Consider the following 21025-nt stretch of genomic DNA (forward strand, 5'->3'; position numbering starts at 1 on the left):
CGTAAGTGGACCTGAGCAGCCTGGACATCCTTCTAAGGAGACATGAATAGTCCTCATGTTTCTGCCTTCTGCATCGCTGGCTATGAGTAAGAGGTCAGTGCTTTGAATTCCTCATCTGTACTCGCTGTAGTTTTCTTCACAGGCCGTGTGCTTCCTCGTTAGTTACGAGGCTCTGGGATTAAGGCTGGGGAAGGGACAAGAGTCTCCTGAGCAAAGTGAGTATTTTGGGTGCCGTTACAATGGGTGCCTTCTAGTTGCAGTTGTAATGTAGTAATGGGAGATGGGCTGAGGGTGGAGCCGTGGGATATGGGACATGTGAAATGAAGGAGACTACGCGACATTGCAGACGAAGATGCTAATTTTTTTGGTTCCCCCCTCCCGCTGGGTTTAGTACCAAGGGAAACGAAGTCACGCGTCAGAGTCTACTGCCCTCATGCGATGGAAAGCGAGCGAGAGCGTCGAGACTCTGAGCATTGTTGATGCCACGCAAAAGCCGTCCATCTGGGAGCCGAGGAGACGCTGCTGTCAGTGAGATAAGTGTCTGGTTTCATGAGGGCTCTGCTCACGCCCAACCTGAGTCCAGGTAGGGAAGCCCAGTACGGTAGGGCTGGGTTTGTATGAAAAGGTTCCTGACTAGCTGTGGTCACGAGGGAGAAAAGGTCCCTATTTTGAGAGGTTGCTCATTGCTCTGGTCAGGAACGGTGTCTCCTCCGTAGCAGAAGGTTGCATCCAGGAGGATGACTCCAGGTGGTGAGTGCTTGCTTTCTTCCAATGTTTTCCTTTCTCTCTCTCTCTCTCTCTCTCTCTTCTCTAGTACGTTGGCCAACACACACCCTCTAGCTCTCTCTGTGTGTCCTTGCCTTTCCTCGTGTTGTCTCCCTTCGTAAGACACGGGCAGGCGTGCTACGTGTGCATCCCCACAGGCGTTGTCTCGGGAGTCATGGAGAAGTAGGAGGGGACGAAAATCATGCATGGGAGTGGGTGCGAGAGTGGAGGGTGACTGTCGGTGTTAACTCGGTCTCTGTTCATCGAGTGGGGCTGATGTAGATGGGACTGGAGAGGGAGGCAGGGATGAGGGCAAGACTCGACGCACCAATAGAGCTCTGTGTAGTGATAGTTCTTGCTTGGCTTTATTAGTTTGCAGAGGAATCGTCCAGGAGCCCTAGCCGCACAAGAATATGGCAGAAGTGGACCTGAGCAGCCTGGACGTCCTTCTAAGGAGACATGAATAGTCCTCGTGTTTCTGCCTTCTGCATCGCTGGCTGTGAGTAAGAGGTCAGTGCTTTGAATTCCTCATCTGTAGTCGCTGTAGTTTTCTTCACAGGCCGTGTGCTTCCTCGTTAGTTACGAGGCTCTGGGATTAAGGCTGGGGAAGGGACAAGAGTCTCCTGAGCAAAGTGAGTATTTTGGGTGCCGTTACAATGGGTGCCTTCTAGTTGCAGTTGTAATGTAGTAATGGGAGATGGGCTGAGGGTGGAGCCGTGGGATATGGGAGATGTGAAATGAAGAGACTACGCGACATTGCAGACGGAGATGCTAATTTTTTTGGTTTTCCCCCCCTCTGTTAGGTTTAGTATCAAGGAAAAAGAAGTCACGCATCAGAGTCTACTACCCTGATGCGATGGAAAGCGAGCGAGAGCGTTGAAACTCTGAGCATTGTTGATGCCACGCAAAAGCCGTCCATCTGGGAGCCGAGGAGACGCCGCTGTCCGTGAGATAAGTGTCTGGTTTGGTGAGGGCTCTGCTCACGCCCAACCTGAGTCCAGGTAGGGAAGCCCAGTACGGTAGGGCTGGATTTGTATGAAAAGATTCCTGACTAGCTGTGGTCACGAGGGAGAAAAGGTCCCTACTTTGAGAGGTTGCTCATTTCTCTGGTCAGGAACGGTGTCTCCTCCGCATCAGAAGGTTGCATCTAGGAGGATGACTCCAGGTGGTGAGTTCCTTGCTTTCCTCCCATGTTTTTATTTCTCTTTGTCTGTCTGTCTCTCTCTCTCTCGTATGTTGGCCAACACACACCCTCTATCTCTCTCTCTCTGTCTGTCCTTGCCTTTCCTTGTGCTGTCTCCCTTTGTAGGACACGGGCAGGCGTGCTAGGTGTGCATCCCCACAGGCCAGGTCTCGGGAGCCAAGGAGAAGTAGGAGGGGAGGAAAATCATGCAGGGCTGTAACTGTCGGTTTTATCTCGGTCTCTGTTCGTCGAGTGGGGCTGACGTAGATGGGATTGGAGAGCGAGGCCAGGATGAGGGCAAGATTTGAAGCAACAATAGAAGTTTGTGTAGTGTTGGCTCATGCTTGGCTTTTGCAGCTGCGCTTCCAGAGGAATTTTCCAGGAGCCCCAGCCCGAGGAGAAAGTGGCAGAAGTGGACATGAGCAGACGGGACATCCTTGTCAGCAGACATGAACTGTCCTCAGCTTTCTGACTCCCGCATAACTGGCTGTGAGTAAGCGGTCAGTGCTTTGAATTGCTCATCTGTGCTCACTGTAGTATTCTTCACAGGCCATGTGCTTTCTCATTCGGAACGGGGCTCTGTGAGATTACGGCTGGGGAGGGGCCAGAGTCTGCTGTGCAGAGTGACTGTCGGGTGCCGTTGCAAGGGGTGCTTTTTGGTTGTAATGATAAAGGTGTAATGGGAAGATGTTTGAGGGAGGAGCCCCGCCGTGAGGGAGAGGCGAAAGGAAGAGCCTATGAGACATTGCCAACTGAGATGGTAACGGATTTGTTTTTTCCCCTTATGCTGGGTTTAGGACCGAGGGAAAAGAAGTCACGCCTCAGAGTCTCAAGCCCTCATGCGATGGAAAGCGAGCCAGAGCGACGAGACCGCGAGCATTGTTGATGCCAGGCAAGAGTCGTCTATCTGGGATGCGAGCACACGCCACTCTCAGTGAGATAAGTGTCTGGTTTGGTGATTGCTGTGCTCACGGCCCACCTTGCTCCTGCTAGGGACGCCACGTTAGCTGGGGCTGGGTTTGTAAGAAATGGTTCCTGACCAGCTGTGCTTACGAGAGAGACAAGGTCCTCATTTTCAGGGTCTGCTCATTTCTCTGGCCAGGAGCGGTGTCTCCTGCGCAGCGGAAGGTTGCATCTAGGAGGATGACTCCAGGTGGTGAGTTGCTTGCCTCCCTCCCATGTCTGTCTCTCTCTCTTCTCTAGTGTGTTGGCCAACTTTCTCACTGTCTCGCCTCTCCTCTCCTCTCCTCTCCTCTCCTTGTGCCGTCTCCCTTCGTAGGACACGGGCAGGCGTGCTAGGTGTGCATCCCCAGAGGCCAGATCTCTGGAGTCTCGGACGAAAATCATGCGGGGCAGTGGGTGCGAGAGTGGAGCGGTGACTGTCGGTGTTAACTCGGTCTCTGTTCATTGAGCGGGGCCGATGTAGATGGGACTGGAGAGGGAGGCAGGGCTGAGGGCAAGATTTCCAGCACCAATAGAGCTCTGTGTAGTGATGGTTCTTGCTTGGCTTTATTAGTTTGCAGAGGAATCGTCCAGGAGCCCTAGCCGCACAAGAATATGGCGGAAGTGGACCTGAGCAGCCTGGACATCCTTCTAAGGAGACATGAATAGTCCTCATGTTTCTGCCTTCTGCATCGCTGGCTATGAGTAAGAGGTCAGTGCTTTGAATTCCTCATCTGTACTCGCTGTAGTTTTCTTCACAGGCCGTGTGCTTCCTCGTTAGTTACGAGGCTCTGGGATTAAGGCTGGGGAAGGGACAAGAGTCTCCTGAGCAAAGTGAGTATTTTGGGTGCCGTTACAATGGGTGCCTTCTAGTTGCAGTTGTAATGTAGTAATGGGAGATGGGCTGAGGGTGGAGCCGTGGGATATGGGACATGTGAAATGAAGGAGACTACGCGACATTGCAGACGAAGATGCTAATTTTTTTGGTTCCCCCCTCCCGCTGGGTATAGTACCAAGGGAAACGAAGTCACGCGTCAGAGTCAACTGCCCTCATGCGATGGAAAGCGAGCGAGAGCGTCGAGACTCTGAGCATTGTTGATGCCACGCAAAAGCCGTCCATCTGGGAGCCGAGGAGACGCTGCTGTCAGTGAGATAAGTGTCTGGTTTCATGAGGGCTCTGCTCACGCCCAACCTGAGTCCAGGTAGGGAAGCCCAGTACGGTAGGGCTGGGTTTGTATGAAAAGGTTCCTGACTAGCTGTGGTCACGAGGGAGAAAAGGTCCCTATTTTGAGAGGTTGCTCATTTCTCTGGTCAGGAACGGTGTCTCCTCCGCAGCGGAAGGTTGGATTCAGGAGGATGACTCCAGGTGGTCAGTTGCTTGCTTTCCTCCCATTTCTCTCTCTCTCTCTCTCTCTCTCTCTCTCTCTCCTCTTGTGTGTTGGCCAACTTTCTCACTCTTTCCTCTCCTGTTCTCGTGCCGTCTCCCTTCGTAGGACACGGGCATGCGTGCTAGGTGTGCATCCCTGCAGGCCAGGTCTTGGGAGCCATGGAGAAGTAGGAGGGGGCGAAAACCATGCAGGGCTGTGACTGCCGGTGTTAACTCGGTCTCTGTTCATCGAGTGGGGCTGATGTAGATGGGACTGGAGAGGGAGGCAGGGATGAGGGCAAGACTCGACGCACCAATAGAGCTCTGTGTAGTGATAGTTCTTGCTTGGCTTTATTAGTTTGCAGAGGAATCGTCCAGGAGCCCTAGCCGCACAAGAATATGGCAGAAGTGGACCTGAGCAGCCTGGACGTCCTTCTAAGGAGACATGAATAGTCCTCGTGTTTCTGCCTTCTGCATCGCTGGCTGTGAGTAAGAGGTCAGTGCTTTGAATTCCTCATCTGTAGTCGCTGTAGTTTTCTTCACAGGCCGTGTGCTTCCTCGTTGGGTATGAGGCTCTGGGATTACAGCTGGGCAAGGGACAAGAGTCTCCTGAGCAAAGTGAGTATTTTGGGTGCCGTTACAATGGGTGCCTTCTAGTTGCAGTTGTAATGTAGTAATGGGAGATGGGTTGAGGGTGGAGCCGTGCGATATGGGAGATGTGAAATGAAGAGACTACGCGACATTGCAGACGGAGATGCTAATTTTTTTGGTTTTCCCCCCCCTCTGTTAGGTTTAGTATCAAGGAAAAAGAAGTCACGCATCAGAGTCTACTACCCTGATGCGATGGAAAGCGAGCGAGAGCGTTGAAACTCTGAGCATTGTTGATGCCACGCAAAAGCCGTCCATCTGGGAGCCGAGGAGACGCCGCTGTCCGTGAGATAAGTGTCTGGTTTGGTGAGGGCTCTGCTCACGCCCAACCTGAGTCCAGGTAGGGAAGCCCAGTACGGTAGGGCTGGATTTGTATGAAAAGATTCCTGACTAGCTGTGGTCACGAGGGAGAAAAGGTCCCTACTTTGAGAGGTTGCTCATTTCTCTGGTCAGGAACGGTGTCTCCTCCGCATCAGAAGGTTGCATCTAGGAGGATGACTCCAGGTGGTGAGTTCCTTGCTTTCCTCCCATGTTTTTATTTCTCTTTGTCTGTCTGTCTCTCTCTCTCTCGTATGTTGGCCAACACACACCCTCTATCTCTCTCTCTCTGTCTGTCCTTGCCTTTCCTTGTGCTGTCTCCCTTTGTAGGACACGGGCAGGCGTGCTAGGTGTGCATCCCCACAGGCCAGGTCTCGGGAGCCAAGGAGAAGTAGGAGGGGAGGAAAATCATGCAGGGCTGTAACTGTCGGTTTTATCTCGGTCTCTGTTCGTCGAGTGGGGCTGACGTAGATGGGATTGGAGAGCGAGGCCAGGATGAGGGCAAGATTTGAAGCAACAATAGAAGTTTGTGTAGTGTTGGCTCATGCTTGGCTTTTGCAGCTGCGCTTCCAGAGGAATTTTCCAGGAGCCCCAGCCCGAGGAGAAAGTGGCAGAAGTGGACATGAGCAGACGGGACATCCTTGTCAGCAGACATGAACTGTCCTCAGCTTTCTGACTCCCGCATAACTGGCTGTGAGTAAGCGGTCAGTGCTTTGAATTGCTCATCTGTGCTCACTGTAGTATTCTTCACAGGCCGTGTGCTTTCTCATTCGGAACGGGGCTCTGTGAGATTACGGCTGGGGAGGGGCCAGAGTCTGCTGTGCAGAGTGACTGTCGGGTGCCGTTGCAAGGGGTGCTTTTTGGTTGTAATGATAAAGGTGTAATGGGAAGATGTTTGAGGGAGGAGCCCCGCCGTGAGGGAGAGGCGAAAGGAAGAGCCTATGAGACATTGCCAACTGAGATGGTAACGGATTTGTTTTTTCCCCTTGTGCTGGGTTTAGGACCGAGGGAAAAGAAGTCACGCCTCAGAGTCTCAAGCCCTCATGCGATGGAAAGCGAGCCAGAGCGACGAGACCGCGAGCATTGTTGATGCCAGGCAAGAGTCGTCTATCTGGGATGAGAGCACACGCCACTCTCAGTGAGATAAGTGTCTGGTTTGGTGATTGCTGTGCTCACGGCCCACCTTGCTCCTGCTAGGGACGCCACGTTAGCTGGGGCTGGGTTTGTAAGAAATGGTTCCTGACCAGCTGTGCTTACGAGAGAGACAAGGTCCTCATTTTCAGGGTCTGCTCATTTCTCTGGCCAGGAGCGGTGTCTCCTGCGCAGCGGAAGGTTGCATCTAGGAGGATGACTCCAGGTGGTGAGTTGCTTGCCTCCCTCCCATGTCTGTCTCTCTCTCTTCTCTAGTGTGTTGGCCAACTTTCTCACTGTCTCGCCTCTCCTCTCCTCTCCTCTCCTCTCCTTGTGCCGTCTCCCTTCGTAGGACACGGGCAGGCGTGCTAGGTGTGCATCCCCAGAGGCCAGATCTCTGGAATCGCGGACGAAAATCATGCGGGGCAGTGGGTGCGAGAGTGGAGCGGTGACTGTCGGTGTTAACTCGGTCTCTGTTCATTGAGCGGGGCCGATGTAGATGGGACTGGAGAGGGAGGCAGGGCTGAGGGCAAGATTTCCAGCACCAATAGAGCTCTGTGTAGTGATGGTTCTTGCTTGGCTTTATTAGTTTGCAGAGGAATCGTCCAGGAGCCCTAGCCGCACAAGAATATGGCGGAAGTGGACCTGAGCAGCCTGGACATCCTTCTAAGGAGACATGAATAGTCCTCATGTTTCTGCCTTCTGCATCGCTGGCTATGAGTAAGAGGTCAGTGCTTTGAATTCCTCATCTGTACTCGCTGTAGTTTTCTTCACAGGCCGTGTGCTTCCTCGTTAGTTACGAGGCTCTGGGATTAAGGCTGGGGAAGGGACAAGAGTCTCCTGAGCAAAGTGAGTATTTTGGGTGCCGTTACAATGGGTGCCTTCTAGTTGCAGTTGTAATGTAGTAATGGGAGATGGGCTGAGGGTGGAGCCGTGGGATATGGGACATGTGAAATGAAGGAGACTACGCGACATTGCAGACGAAGATGCTAATTTTTTTGGTTCCCCCCTCCCGCTGGGTATAGTACCAAGGGAAACGAAGTCACGCGTCAGAGTCAACTGCCCTCATGCGATGCAAAGCGAGCGAGAGCGTCGAGACTCTGAGCATTGTTGATGCCACGCAAAAGCCGTCCATCTGGGAGCTGAGGAGACGCTGCTGTCAGTGAGATAAGTGTCTGGTTTCATGAGGGCTCTGCTCACGCCCAACCTGAGTGCAGGTAGGGAAGCCCAGTACGGTAGGGCTGGGTTTGTATGAAAAAGTTCCTGACTAGCTGTGGTCACGAGGGAGAAAAGGTCCCTATTTTGAGAGGTTGCTCATTTCTCTGGTCAGGAACGGTGTCTCCTCCGCAGCAGAAGGTTGCATCCAGGAGGATGACTCCAGGTGGTGAGTGCTTGCTTTCTTCCGATGTTTTCCTTTCTCTCTCTCTCTCTCTTCTCTAGTACGTTGGCCAACACACACCCTCTAGCTCTCTCTGTGTGTCCTTGCCTTTCCTCGTGTTGTCTCCCTTCGTAAGACACGGGCAGGCGTGCTACGTGTGCATCCCCACAGGCTTTGTCTCGGGAGCCATGGAGAAGTAGGAGGGGACGAAAATCATGCATGGGAGTGGGTGCGAGAGTGGAGGGTGACTGTTGGTGTTAACTCGGTCTCTGTTCATCGAGTGGGGCTGATGTAGATGGGACTGGAGAGGGAGGCAGGGATGAGGGCAAGACTCGACGCACCAATAGAGCTCTGTGTAGTGATAGTTCTTGCTTGGCTTTATTAGTTTGCAGAGGAATCGTCCAGGAGCCCTAGCCGCACAAGAATATGGCAGTAGTGGACCTGAGCAGCCTGGACGTCCTTCTAAGGAGACATGAATAGTCCTCGTGTTTCTGCCTTCTGCATCGCTGGCTGTGAGTAAGAGGTCAGTGCTTTGAATTCCTCATCTGTATGTCGCTGTAGTTTTCTTCACAGGCCGTGTGCTTCCTCGTTGGGTATGAGGCTGTGGGATTAAAGCTGGGCAAGGGACAAGAGTCTCCTGAGCAAAGTGAGTATTTTGGGTGCCATTACAATGGGTGCCTTCTAGTTGCAGTTGTAATGTAGTAATGGGAGATGGGTTGAGGGTGGAGCCGTGCGATATGGGAGATGTGAAATGAAGAGACTACGCGACATTGCAGACGGAGATGCTAATTTTTTTGGTTTCCCCCCCCCTCTGTTAGGTTTAGTATCAAGGAAAAAGAAGTCACGCGTCAGAGTCTACTACCCTGATGCGATGGAAAGCGAGCGAGAGCGTTGAAACTCTGAGCATTGTTGATGCCACGCAAAAGCCGTCCATCTGGGAGCCGAGGAGACGCCGCTGTCCGTGAGATAAGTGTCTGGTTTGGTGAGGGCTCTGCTCACGCCCAACCTGAGTCCAGGTAGGGAAGCCCAGTACGGTAGGGCTGGATTTGTATGAAAAGATTCCTGACTAGCTGTGGTCACGAGGGAGAAAAGGTCCCTATTTTGAGAGGTTGCTCATTTCTCTGGTCAGGAACGGTGTCTCCTCCGCAGCGGAAGGTTGGATTCAGGAGGATGACTCCAGGTGGTCAGTTGCTTGCTTTCCTCCCATTTCTCTCTCTCTCTCTCTCTCTCTCTCTCTCCTCTTGTGTGTTGGCCAACTTTCTCACTCTTTCCTCTCCTGTTCTCGTGCCGTCTCCCTTCGTAGGACACGGGCATGCGTGCTAGGTGTGCATCCCTGCAGGCCAGGTCTTGGGAGCCATGGAGAAGTAGGAGGGGGCGAAAACCATGCAGGGCTGTGACTGCCGGTGTTAACTCGGTCTCTGTTCATCGAGTGGGGCTGATGTAGATGGGACTGGAGAGGGAGGCAGGGATGAGGGCAAGACTCGACGCACCAATAGAGCTCTGTGTAGTGATAGTTCTTGCTTGGCTTTATTAGTTTGCAGAGGAATCGTCCAGGAGCCCTAGCCGCACAAGAATATGGCAGAAGTGGACCTGAGCAGCCTGGACGTCCTTCTAAGGAGACATGAATAGTCCTCGTGTTTCTGCCTTCTGCATCGCTGGCTGTGAGTAAGAAGTCAGTGCTTTGAATTCCTCATCTGTAGTCGCTGTAGTTTTCTTCACAGGCCGTGTGCTTCCTCGTTGGGTATGAGGCTCTGGGATTAAAGCTGGGCAAGGGACAAGAGTCTCCTGAGCAAAGTGAGTATTTTGGGTGCCGTTACAATGGGTGCCTTCTAGTTGCAGTTGTAATGTAGTAATGGGAGATGGGTTGAGGGTGGAGCCGTGCGATATGGGAGATGTGAAATGAAGAGACTACGCGACATTGCAGACGGAGATGCTAATTTTTTTTGTTTCCCCCCCCCTCTGTTAGGTTTAGTATCAAGGAAAAAGAAGTCACGCGTCAGAGTCTACTACCCTGATGCGATGGAAAGCGAGCGAGAGCATTGAAACTCTGAGCATTGTTGATGCCACGCAAAAGCCGTCCATCTGGGAGCCGAGGAGACGCCGCTGTCCGTGAGATAAGTGTCTGGTTTGGTGAGGGCTCTGCTCATGCCCAACCTGAGTCCAGGTAGGGAAGCCCAGTACGGTAGGGCTGGATTTGTATGAAAAGATTCCTGACTAGCTGTGGTCACGAGGGAGAAAAGGTCCGTATTTTCAGAGGTTGCTCATTTCTCTGGTCAGGAACGGTGTCTCCTCCGCAGTGGAAGGTTGGATTCAGGAGGATGACTCCAGGTGGTCAGTTGCTTGCTTTCCTCCTATTTTTCTCTCTCTCTCTCTCCTCTTGTGTGTTGGCCAACTTTCTCACTCTTTCCTCTCCTGTTCTCGTGCCGTCTCCCTTCGTAGGACACGGGCATGCGTGCTAGGTGTGCATCCCTGCAGGCCAGGTCTTGGGAGCCATGGAGAAGTAGGAGGGGGCGAAAACCATGCAGGGCTGTGACTGTCGGTGTTAACTCGGTCTCTGTTCATCGAGTGGGGCTGACGTAGATGGGATTGGAGAGCGAGGCCAGGATGAGGGCAAGATTTGAAGCACCAATAGAGGTTTGTGTAGTGTTGGCTCATGCTTGGCTTTTGCAGCTGCGCTTCCAGAGGAATTTTCCAGGAGCCCCAGCCCGAGGAGAAAGTGGCAGAAGTGGACATGAGCAGACGGGACATCCTTGTCAGCAGACATGAACTGTCCTCAGCTTTCTGACTCCCGCATAACTGGCTGTGAGTAAGCGGTCAGTGCTTTGAATTGCTCATCTGTGCTCGCTGTAGTATTCTTCACAGGCCGTGTGCTTTCTCATTCGGAACGGGGCTCTGTGAGATTACGGCTGGGGAGGGGCCAGAGTCTGCTGTGCAGAGTGACTGTCGGGTGCCGTTGCAAGGGGTGCTTTTTGGTTGTAATGATAAAGGTGTAATGGGAAGATGTTTGAGGGAGGAGCCCCGCCGTGAGGGAGAGGCGAAAGGAAGAGCCTATGAGACATTGCCAACTGAGATGGTAACGGATTTGTTTTTTCCCCTTGTGCTGGGTTTAGGACTGAGGGAAAAGAAGTCACGCCTCAGAGTCTCAAGCCCTCATGCGATGGAAAGCGAGCCAGAGCGACGAGACCGCGAGCATTGTTGATGCCAGGCAAGAGTCGTCTATCTGGGATGAGAGCACACGCCACTCTCAGTGAGATAAGTGTCTGGTTTGGTGATTGCTGTGCTCACGGCCCACCTTGCTCCTGCTAGGGACGCCACGTTAGCTGGGGCTGGGTTTGTAAGAAATGGTTCCTGACCAGCTGTGCTTACGAGAGAGACAAGGTCCCCATTTTCAGGGTCTGCTCATTTCTCTGGCCAGGAGCGGTGTCTCCTGCGCAGCGGAAGGTTGCATCTAGGAGGATGACTCCAGGTGGTGAGTTGCTTGCCTCCCTCCCATGTCTGTCTCTCTCTCTTCTCTAGTGTGTTGGCCAACTTTCTCACTGTCTCTCCTCTCCTCTCCTCTCCTCTCCTTGTGCCGTCTCCCTTCGTAGGACACGGGCAGGCGTGCTAGGTGTGCATCCCCTGAGGCCAGATCTCTGGAGTCTCGGACGAAAATCATGCGGGGCAGTGGGTGCGAGAGTGGAGCGGTGACTGTCGGTGTTAACTCGGTCTCTGTTCATTGAGCGGGGCCGATGTAGATGGGACTGGAGAGGGAGGCAGGGCTGAGGGCAAGATTTCCAGCACCAATAGAGCTCTGTGTAGTGATGGTTCTTGCTTGGCTTTATTAGTTTGCAGAGGAATCGTCCAGGAGCCCTAGCCGCACAAGAATATGGCGGAAGTGGACCTGAGCAGCCTGGACATCCTTCTAAGGAGACATGAATAGTCCTCATGTTTCTGCCTTCTGCATCGCTGGCTATGAGTAAGAGGTCAGTGCTTTGAATTCCTCATCTGTACTCGCTGTAGTTTTCTTCACAGGCCGTGTGCTTCCTCGTTAGTTACGAGGCTCTGGGATTAAGGCTGGGGAAGGGACAAGAGTCTCCTGAGCAAAGTGAGTATTTTGGGTGCCGTTACAATGGGTGCCTTCTAGTTGCAGTTGTAATGTAGTAATGGGAGACGGGCTGAGGGTGGAGCCGTGGGATATGGGACATGTGAAATGAAGGAGACTACGCGACATTGCAGACGAAGATGCTAATTTTTTTGGTTCCCCCCTCCCGCTGGGTATAGTACCAAGGGAAATGAAGTCACGCGTCAGAGTCAACTGCCCTCATGCGATGGAAAGCGAGCGAGAGCGTCGAGCCTCTGAGCATTGTTGATGCCACGCAAAAGCCGTCCATCTGGGAGCTGAGGAGACGCTGCTGTCAGTGAGATAAGTGTCTGGTTTCATGAGGGCTCTGCTCACGCCCAACCTGAGTCCAGGTAGGGAAGCCCAGTACGGTAGGGCTGGGTTTGTATGAAAAGGTTCCTGACTAGCTGTGGTCACGAGGGAGAAAAGGTCCCTATTTTGAGAGGTTGCTCATTTCTCTGGTCAGGAACGGTGTCTCCTCCGCAGCAGAAGGTTGCATCCAGGAGGATGACTCCAGGTGGTGAGTGCTTGCTTTCTTCCGATGTTTTCCTTTCTCTCTCTCTCTCTCTTCTCTAGTACGTTGGCCAACACACACCCTCTAGCTCTCTCTGTGTGTCCTTGCCTTTCCTCATGTTGTCTCCCTTCGTAAGACACGGGCAGGCGTGCTACGTGTGCATCCCCACAGGCTTTGTCTCGGGAGCCATGGAGAAGTAGGAGGGGACGAAAATCATGCATGGGAGTGGGTGCGAGAGTGGAGGGTGACTGTTGATGTTAACTCGGTCTCTGTTCATCGAGTGGGGCTGATGTAGATGGGACTGGAGAGGGAGGCAGGGATGAGGGCAAGACTCGACGCACCAATAGAGCTCTGTGTAGTGATAGTTCTTGCTTGGCTTTATTAGTTTGCAGAGGAATCGTCCAGGAGCCCTAGCCGCACAAGAATATGGCGGAAGTGGACCTGAGCAGCCTGGACATCCTTCTAAGGAGACATGAATAGTCCTCATGTTTCTGCCTTCTGCATCGCTGGCTATGAGTAAGAGGTCAGTGCTTTGAATTCCTCATCTGTACTCGCTGTAGTTTTCTTCACAGGCCGTGTGCTTCCTCGTTAGTTACGAGGCTCTGGGATTAAGGCTGGGGAAGGGACAAGAGTCTCCTGAGCAAAGTGAGTATTTTGGGTGCCGTTACAATGGGTGCCTTCTAGTTGCAGTTGTAATGTAGTAATGGGAGATGGGTTGAGGGTGGAGCCGTGCGATATGGGAGATGTGAAATGAAGAGACTACGCGACATTGCAGACGGAGATGCTAATTTTTTTGGTTTCCCCCCCCCTCTGTTAGGTTTAGTATCAAGGAAAAAGAAGTCACGCGTCAGAGTCTACTACCCTGATGCGATGGAAAGCGAGCGAGAGCGTTGAAACTCTGAGCATTGTTGATGCCACGCAAAAGCCGTCCATCTGGGAGCCGAGGAGACGCCGCTGTCCGTGAGATACGTGTCTGGTTTGGTGAGGGCTCTGCTCACGCCCAACCTGAGTCCAGGTAGGGAAGCCCAGTACGGTAGGGCTGGATTTGTATGAAAAGATTCCTGACTAGCTGTGGTCACGAGGGAGAAAAGGTCCGTATTTTCAGAGGTTGCTCATTTCTCTGGTCAGGAACGGTGTCTCCTCCGCAGCGGAAGGTTGGATTCAGGAGGATGACTCCAGGTGGTCAGTTGCTTGCTTTCCTCCCATTTTTTTTCTCTCTCTCTCTCTCTCCTCTTGTGTGTTGGCCAACTTTCTCACTCTTTCCTCTCCTGTTCTCGTGCCGTCTCCCTTCGTAGGACACGGGCATGCGTGCTAGGTGTGCATCCCTGCAGGCCAGGTCTTGGGAGCCATGGAGAAGTGGGAGGGGGCGAAAACCATGCAGGGCTGTGACTGTCGGTGTTAACTCGGTCTCTGTTCATCGAGTGGGGCTGACGTAGATGGGATTGGAGAGCGAGGCCAGGATGAGGGCAAGATTTGAAGCACCAATAGAGGTTTGTGTAGTGTTGGCTCATGCTTGGCTTTTGCAGCTGCGCTTCCAGAGGAATTTTCCAGGAGCCCCAGCCCGAGGAGAAAGTGGCAGAAGTGGACATGAGCAGACGGGACATCCTTGTCAGCAGACATGAACTGTCCTCAGCTTTCTGACTCCCGCATAACTGGCTGTGAGTAAGCGGTCAGTGCTTTGAATTGCTCATCTGTGCTCGCTGTAGTATTCTTCACAGGCCGTGTGCTTCCTCGTTGGGTACGGGACTCTGTGAGATTACGGGTGGGGAGGGGCCAGAATCTGCTGTGCAGAGTGATTATTTTGGGTGCTGTTGCAAGGGGTGCTTTTTGGTTGTAATACTAAAGGTGGAATGGAGAGGGTTGAGGGCGGAGGACTGCCCTGTCACCATTTGCTACACCCACAATTTCCCATTCCTGGCTCTATGGGAAAGGGAGTTGTGACAGATGGGTTGGACTTTGTCAGAGTTTCAACCAGTGTTCCCTCTAATTTTTCCCACTCGTGTGGAAGGAATTTTGTTATGTGCACCAATATGGAGGTGATGTGTCACACATTACCTCCATATTGGTGCACGTAACAAAATTCATGTGGCGGGTATGGGGCCGAGGTGTTCAGAGTGTGGGACGGGGCTCAGGGCTGGGGCAGAGTGTTGAGGTGCGGGGGGGTGAGGGCTCCATCTGGGGGTGTGGTCTCAGGGCTGGGGATGAGGGGTTTGGAGTCCAGGCTGCCCTGGGACTACAGGAATGGGGGGAGAGGACTCCCCGCAGCTCTCTCTCCCCGCAGCAGCACCTGGGCTGGGGGGAGAGGCACCTCTCCCTAATGCGGCAGCTCCAGGGCTGGGGCCACAGGATAGGTGCCTCTTCCCCGGCCGCAGCAGGTCCGGGGCTGGCGGAGAGGCATGTCTCCGCGCCACAGCCCTGAGTGCCTGCACAGTGCTTAATATGCTGCTGCGCAACTTAGAGGGAACTTAGGTTTCAACTTGTGTGAAATCACTATTTTAATACATTTTTTTCTAAATTAGCAAAATCTTGTTTTACTTGTGTGTAAATTTTAAAAAGAGGTTTCACAGGAGCAACGGCTGTCCACCCCTCCCTTGGTCTAGAGGTAGCCATTCCGGCCAACCAGCAATTCAAGCACCAGTGAAGTCATGTGATCATAAAAATAGACTTGATAATGTTTTGTTTTTTAATAATGTATTAAATATGGTAAATGAGAGTCACAATAAAACCCTAGGAAGTGTTATAAGAAGATAGGAAGGTTTCTTTAAAAGTAAAGAATTAAAAGGTATGAAACTCCATTTCTTGGAGGTAATGGGAAAGGGTGGCCAGTTCAGGGAATCGGAACAGCTGAGCAGACCAATTTGTGAACATCTCTGTGCAGATGTCACTTGTATGTAAACACCTGAATGAAGACTGTGAGTATTTAAAGAGCAGGGTGTATGGGGGGGAGAGGGAAGGTGTCAGAAACTCACTACATCATTTCAGAGAGGGAAGAGCAGCCTTGTCTAGACCTTCCCCGCCCACCCCACCTTCCTTTTGCCCCGTTACTGTACATGGTCAGCTTGCTCCAGCATCCTCAACAGCAAAGTAACAGATTCTTCTGGGGAGTGTTTTATAACACTACAACAGCGGGGGGGGGGGGGGGGGGCTCTTGCTGTGGCCCCGGTATGATGTTCCAGGCTGTAATCCTGACCAGTGTGGGGCTATGTCACCTGACCTGCAACGGAGGGGGGGGGGGGTGCCTCACCGTGCTTCTCTGTTATAGCTCTGACTTGGGTAGCTCACAAACAGCCTGTCAGCGTGATGCTCCCCCTTCCCCCCCCCCAAGTGTCTGTGTATGGCTACGACTCTAATCCCAGAGCTTGTCAGCACTCACCAGTCACACTTTGGCTTCCATCAGACCTGGGCTACCACATGCAGGGTGACCCCAACACACTCCCTGTCCTGAATTTTACCCCAAAAACGTGTTGTGCACTGTCCAGCCCTCTCCTGGACAGGCCAGATAGATTAGGTCTGCTGTACCTCTATAAAATCAATATACAAAAATCTGCCACCTTGTGGATAATTCCATTTACAGTTCACAACACTGGATTCGTTTTGGTTCAAGAATAAAACAAGTTTATTTAACTACATAGAGAGGTTTTAAGTGAACAAAAGTAATAAGGCATTAAAGAAGAAATGGTTACAAGAAAAAATAAAGATAAAATGCTTTCTAAACTTAACAAACTAGGCTTGTGAAGTCCCTTCCCACAGGTTCCAGTAATATTGCTGCCCAAACGCTCAGGCCAGCATCTGCTTCCAGGGTCCAGCAGCTGTTTCTCTGATCATCTTAGGTGAAAGGGAGATGGGGAGGGAGAGAGAACTTGGGTGTTTTTGCCCTTCACTTTTATAGCTCAGTCACCATTTGAAAAACATTTTCCTGAGTGTTCACCTTAGGTAAAGTTCTTTCTTGCTGAGAGCAAGGAGACATGGAGTTTGGTGGAAGAAGGAGGCTTTGTGCTGTTTCTGTTCATCTGTGTATACTGCTTCTTTCTTCCCCCTCTTGTCCTCTGTGGAATCTGTTTACAGCTGAAATGCAAATTGAGGCAAACACACATCCCTTTCTTTAGGACAGGTGTGCTTGACCGGTTCCAACTAATCAGGCTATGTGAATTGGAACTTGTGCTTTTAATACCCTACAGGTGGAATTTCATAACTTTACACAGACTGTTGCTACAGCCATTTCACCAAAATAGTATTGATCACTGAGTTTCAAATGCTACCTCACAAGGCATATTTTGTCCAAAGATTGTTACAATAGTGTGTAGGGTGTGAATACAGGGGTGCATTTGGTCACAGTGGGCTGGGAATTATCCATTTGTGGAGGGCTCTCTAACCTTACCCTTCCCTGGAAATTGCCAGACAATGAAGGGAAGTGGAGAATTCTTGCTCCAAGCCCGAATTGCTGGAAATCCCAGGCTCGCTGGAGCTGGTTTGATTTCCCAGTGGAGTCAGTTTTTCTCCCTGGTGGATTATGATTTTCCCCATTGTAGTTAGTTGCAATTTATCTACTTCCCCACAGACCCTCACTAGGTTCTCTAGGCGTCATCTCATTGCTTCACATTAAAGCTGCTGCCCTTTGGGTCTGTATGTTCTGGGGTATTTGCTGTCATGAGTGACTGCGCCGGCTTGGGCAGGTGCTGGGCAAGGTGCGGGTTGTAAATTTCTGATGAAGAATGCTTTGTGTTAAATAAAATTACCCTGTGACAAACAGTGGCATTTGGCTCTTTTCTTAAAGTGTGAAATAGCAACCAAGGGTCACTGCCCAAATGGGGGGGAGGGGGATGGACGGACACACATGGTACTGTCCCACCTGCGACACCCCAGCACCTTGAGTCCCCAAATCCTTGTACCTGCCATCACTCATTAACAGTGCCTCTCTCCACTCCTTACAGCAATACAAGCTGCAGAAAGTTGACGTGCTGGAGATCACGGTGTAGCACATGGAGAGCCTGCAACAGAGCAAGACCCTGGGTAAAGACTCCCTGGCACTCTGTAGTCTCCCATGGGTTGGGGAGGATCCATCTCGGGGGAGGGTCTGTCTGCCCCAATGCAACCCAGAGGGAGGGTCCTCACCTCCTATCAGGCTCAGTGGGATGCACTCTCTTGCCCCCCGTGGTCTCGTATGGGTCATATAGGATCTGACTGCCCCAGGGATGGTCCATGCCATGCTGAGGAGAGTTCATGCTGCCTGCCAGGCTCAAGGTGTCACTCCTCCTCCTCTTCATGGGGACTTTGGGGAGATTCTTGTTGCTGTAACGGGATCACAGAGCACGAGTGGTTGGTTGAGTATCTTTGGGGCGATGAGGTCTGGGCCCGAGAGGTGTGAACTCAGAGTCATGGCTTCGGGCTCAAGAGAAAAGGGGCTGAGACTAGAGATGCCCAGAGATGCACTGTCACCCTACAGCTCCACTACTGCAGCACCCAAAAGCCTCACTCAGGTCCGGGCCTCATTGTGTTGGGTGCTGCATGGAAAATCAGAGAGAAACAGAGATGGCTGGAGATGGATAGATGAGCGTCTCTGGCATACAGAGGAGGGGTGGAGAGGTGTGTGGCACATGGAGGACAGATGGTGATGCTGCAGGCTGACAGGTTTGTGGGTTTGGCTGGTGGCTGATTGCCACAGCAGCTCCTGGCTCCCCATTTGCTGTGCTGTTTTTGATGCTGACCCATCTCTTGCAGCCACCACCAAGCAGAGCCTGGCCACAGAGCAGCGCTACAGCAGGTGCATGGACCAGCTGCACACTGTGCTCCTCAGCTGCTCAGGGACGGACAAGCACGTGCTTTGTGCAGGGGGTTGGACTAGATGACCTCCTGAGGTCCCTTCCAACCCTGATATTCTATGATTCTATGATTCCTGGCTGCTGAACGTGCCCCAGATCTCACCCTCTCCTGCACCCAGAGTAGCCTGCTCATCGCAGAGACCAAGACCAGCCCCCAGCTGCCCTGGCAGCCACTGACCCGAAGGTGGAGAGCCTGATGTCTGGTGGGGGGAAACATCCCAGTATCTCCTCTGTAGTGTCAGGAGGTACTATTACAAACTGCTCCCTGCCCCAATTTCCTACCAGTTGCAGTTACTGACATCTATATAGCACGTTTTTGCCACCCTCATGCAATTCACCAGCCCTGGGTCTAGGAGTAGCGATTTGTGGCAGATGGGGTATGCATTGTCACAGTGTGCTACTTCTGGGAAATCTCTATTTGAAATTGGGACACATGAAATGAGTTTTCTAACAATACATTTTTCTAAGTTAGAAAACATTTGTTTTATTGAGATCCAAATTTAATATAGAGATTTCATGGGGTAGGAAACTGTGACAGGGCAGACACCATCCATCACAAATTGCTACTTCTGGAGCAGGGCTGAGACAACCAAGGAAATCAGGCAGCATTCAAGTGATATGATCACAAATAATAGCCTGACATTAAAAAACAAAAAAACCCATGAGTATTAAAACCTGTAATTTACTATTTCACAATAAAAATATATGTGGTGTTATAATAATGAAACTAATGTTTTTGAAAAGTCAATAAAAGGAATTAAACTACATTTACAGGAAATTGATACAGAATGGTCAATTCAAACAATTAGAAGAGCAAAAAAGACAAACCCTGAGCCCTCACCTGCTAACCCTAATCCCAAACCCTAACTCCTGTTCCCCAATACTCTAACCCAACTCCTCCCCCTAATCTTTGACCCTATCCCCCACCACAATCCAACCCTAAACCCTGACCCCTCCCTTCACCCTAGGCAACCCAACCCTGACCCCTGCACCCTAACCCTGATCATTACCCTATTATATCATAACCCCCACCCTGACCATAACCCTAATCCCTTAACTCTAACCCACCTTTGAACCCAAACTCTTACCCAACCTAATCCCTAAAGCTCATCCTAACCCTCGCATTAAACACAACTCTCTAACCCTCAACCCTGCCTCCCAGAACCTACCCCTCCCCTCCCCTAATCTAACTCTCCTCCAGGCTGCCTAGTGGATTCAGGGAGCCTGGGGAAAAGCAATTTCAGGGGCCCCTTCCATAAAAAAAGTTGCAGTACTATATTCTCTTGGGGGCCCCTGCGAGGCCTGGGGCAAATTGCCCCACTTGCCCCCCCCCCGGGCAGCCCTGACTCTCCCTCTCAACCCCTAGCCCTTTCCAAACCTAATCCACACCTTAAACCTAACTCCCCCTTACCCTAATCCAGCCCCTAGACCCTGACCCTGTAATCCAAACCCTAAACCCTCAAACCCCAATTTCCCCCCTCCATGGGTGGCACCATCCTCTTCCCCGTGGGGGGGCTGAGGTAGGCTAGACAGAAACTTGGGGGGCTGCACCCCCCCCGGTACAGGGCCCCACCCATCTCTATGGCTCTGCTCCTCTTAAGTGCCAGCCCTGCCTCCTGCCCCCATCCCCCCATTGCCCCCCTCCTCGCCAGGTTGGCGGCTGGAGCCGGCCAGTGGGGGGTGATTGATGCGCTGGCTGGTGCCATGGTATGGGCAGCTGGGGTGCTCCCCTGTCTCCTTCTCCTGCTGCTGCTCTTGGCCCTGGGGATGCGGCTGCCCCTCAGCTTCCCGCCGCCCTTCGACTGCTTGCAGCCCCCAAAAGCCACCTGGGTGGGGGAACCTGGCTCTTGCAGAGCCCTCAGGGAGCATCAACCATGGGCATCAGGCCCAGGAGCCTGGGGCAGAGTGGGTCTGTTGGGTTGCTGTGGGGCACCCTGAACCCTCTGCCTGCTCTGGGCAGCGCATAGTTAAGTGAGGACTTCTGCGCTGCTGCTGCCACTGTCATCAGAGCTGGGCGGCCAGAGAGCTAGCCTTGTTGGCTAATGAAAAGTGTGTCTCTCCCATGGAGGAGCAGTGACACCTGGCGGCCAGTTGGGGTAATGCACAGAGTGTGTTTCCATTGCAGCGACAGTGACACCCGGTGGTCAGTCAGGGTAATGCACTGAGCACATTTCTTTGGAGCAGCAGTGACACACCCGGTGGTCACTCAGGGTAATGCACAGAAGGTGTTCCATTGGACCCGCAGTGACACCTAGTGGCCAGTCGGGATGATGCACAGACAGTGGTTCCCTTGGAGGAGCAGTGACACCCAGTGGTCAGGCAAGGTATTCCACAGAGTCTGTTTCCCATGGAGCAGCAGTGACACCCAGTGGTCAATCGGGGTAATGCACAGAGCATGTTTCCATTGGCACAGCAGTGACACCCGATGGCCAGTCAGGGAAATGCACAGAATGTGTTTCTCTTGGAGCAGCAGTGACACCCGGTGGCCAGTCAGGGTAATGCAGAGTATGTCTCCCTTGGAGCATCAGTGACATCCAGTGGCCAGTCAGGGAAATGCACATAGCATGTTTCCCTTGGCACAGAAGTGACACCCAGTGGCCAGTTAAGGTAATGTATGGGGGGGGGGGGTGTCTCCCATGGAGCAGCAGTGACACCCGGCGGCTAGTCAGGGAAATGCAGAGAGTATGTCTCCCTTGAAGGAACAGTGACACCCAGTGGCCAATCAGGGTAATGCACAGAGTATGTTTCTCTTGGAGCAGCAGTGACACCTGGTGGCCAGTCAGGGAAATGCACAGAGCATGTTTCCCTTGGCACAGCAGTGACACCCGGTGGCCAGTCGAGGTAATGCACAGACTGTATCTC

The sequence above is a fragment of the Emys orbicularis genome, chromosome 8 (assembly GCF_028017835.1).
Source record: "Emys orbicularis isolate rEmyOrb1 chromosome 8, rEmyOrb1.hap1, whole genome shotgun sequence".
NCBI classification, from domain to species: domain Eukaryota; kingdom Metazoa; phylum Chordata; order Testudines; family Emydidae; genus Emys; species Emys orbicularis.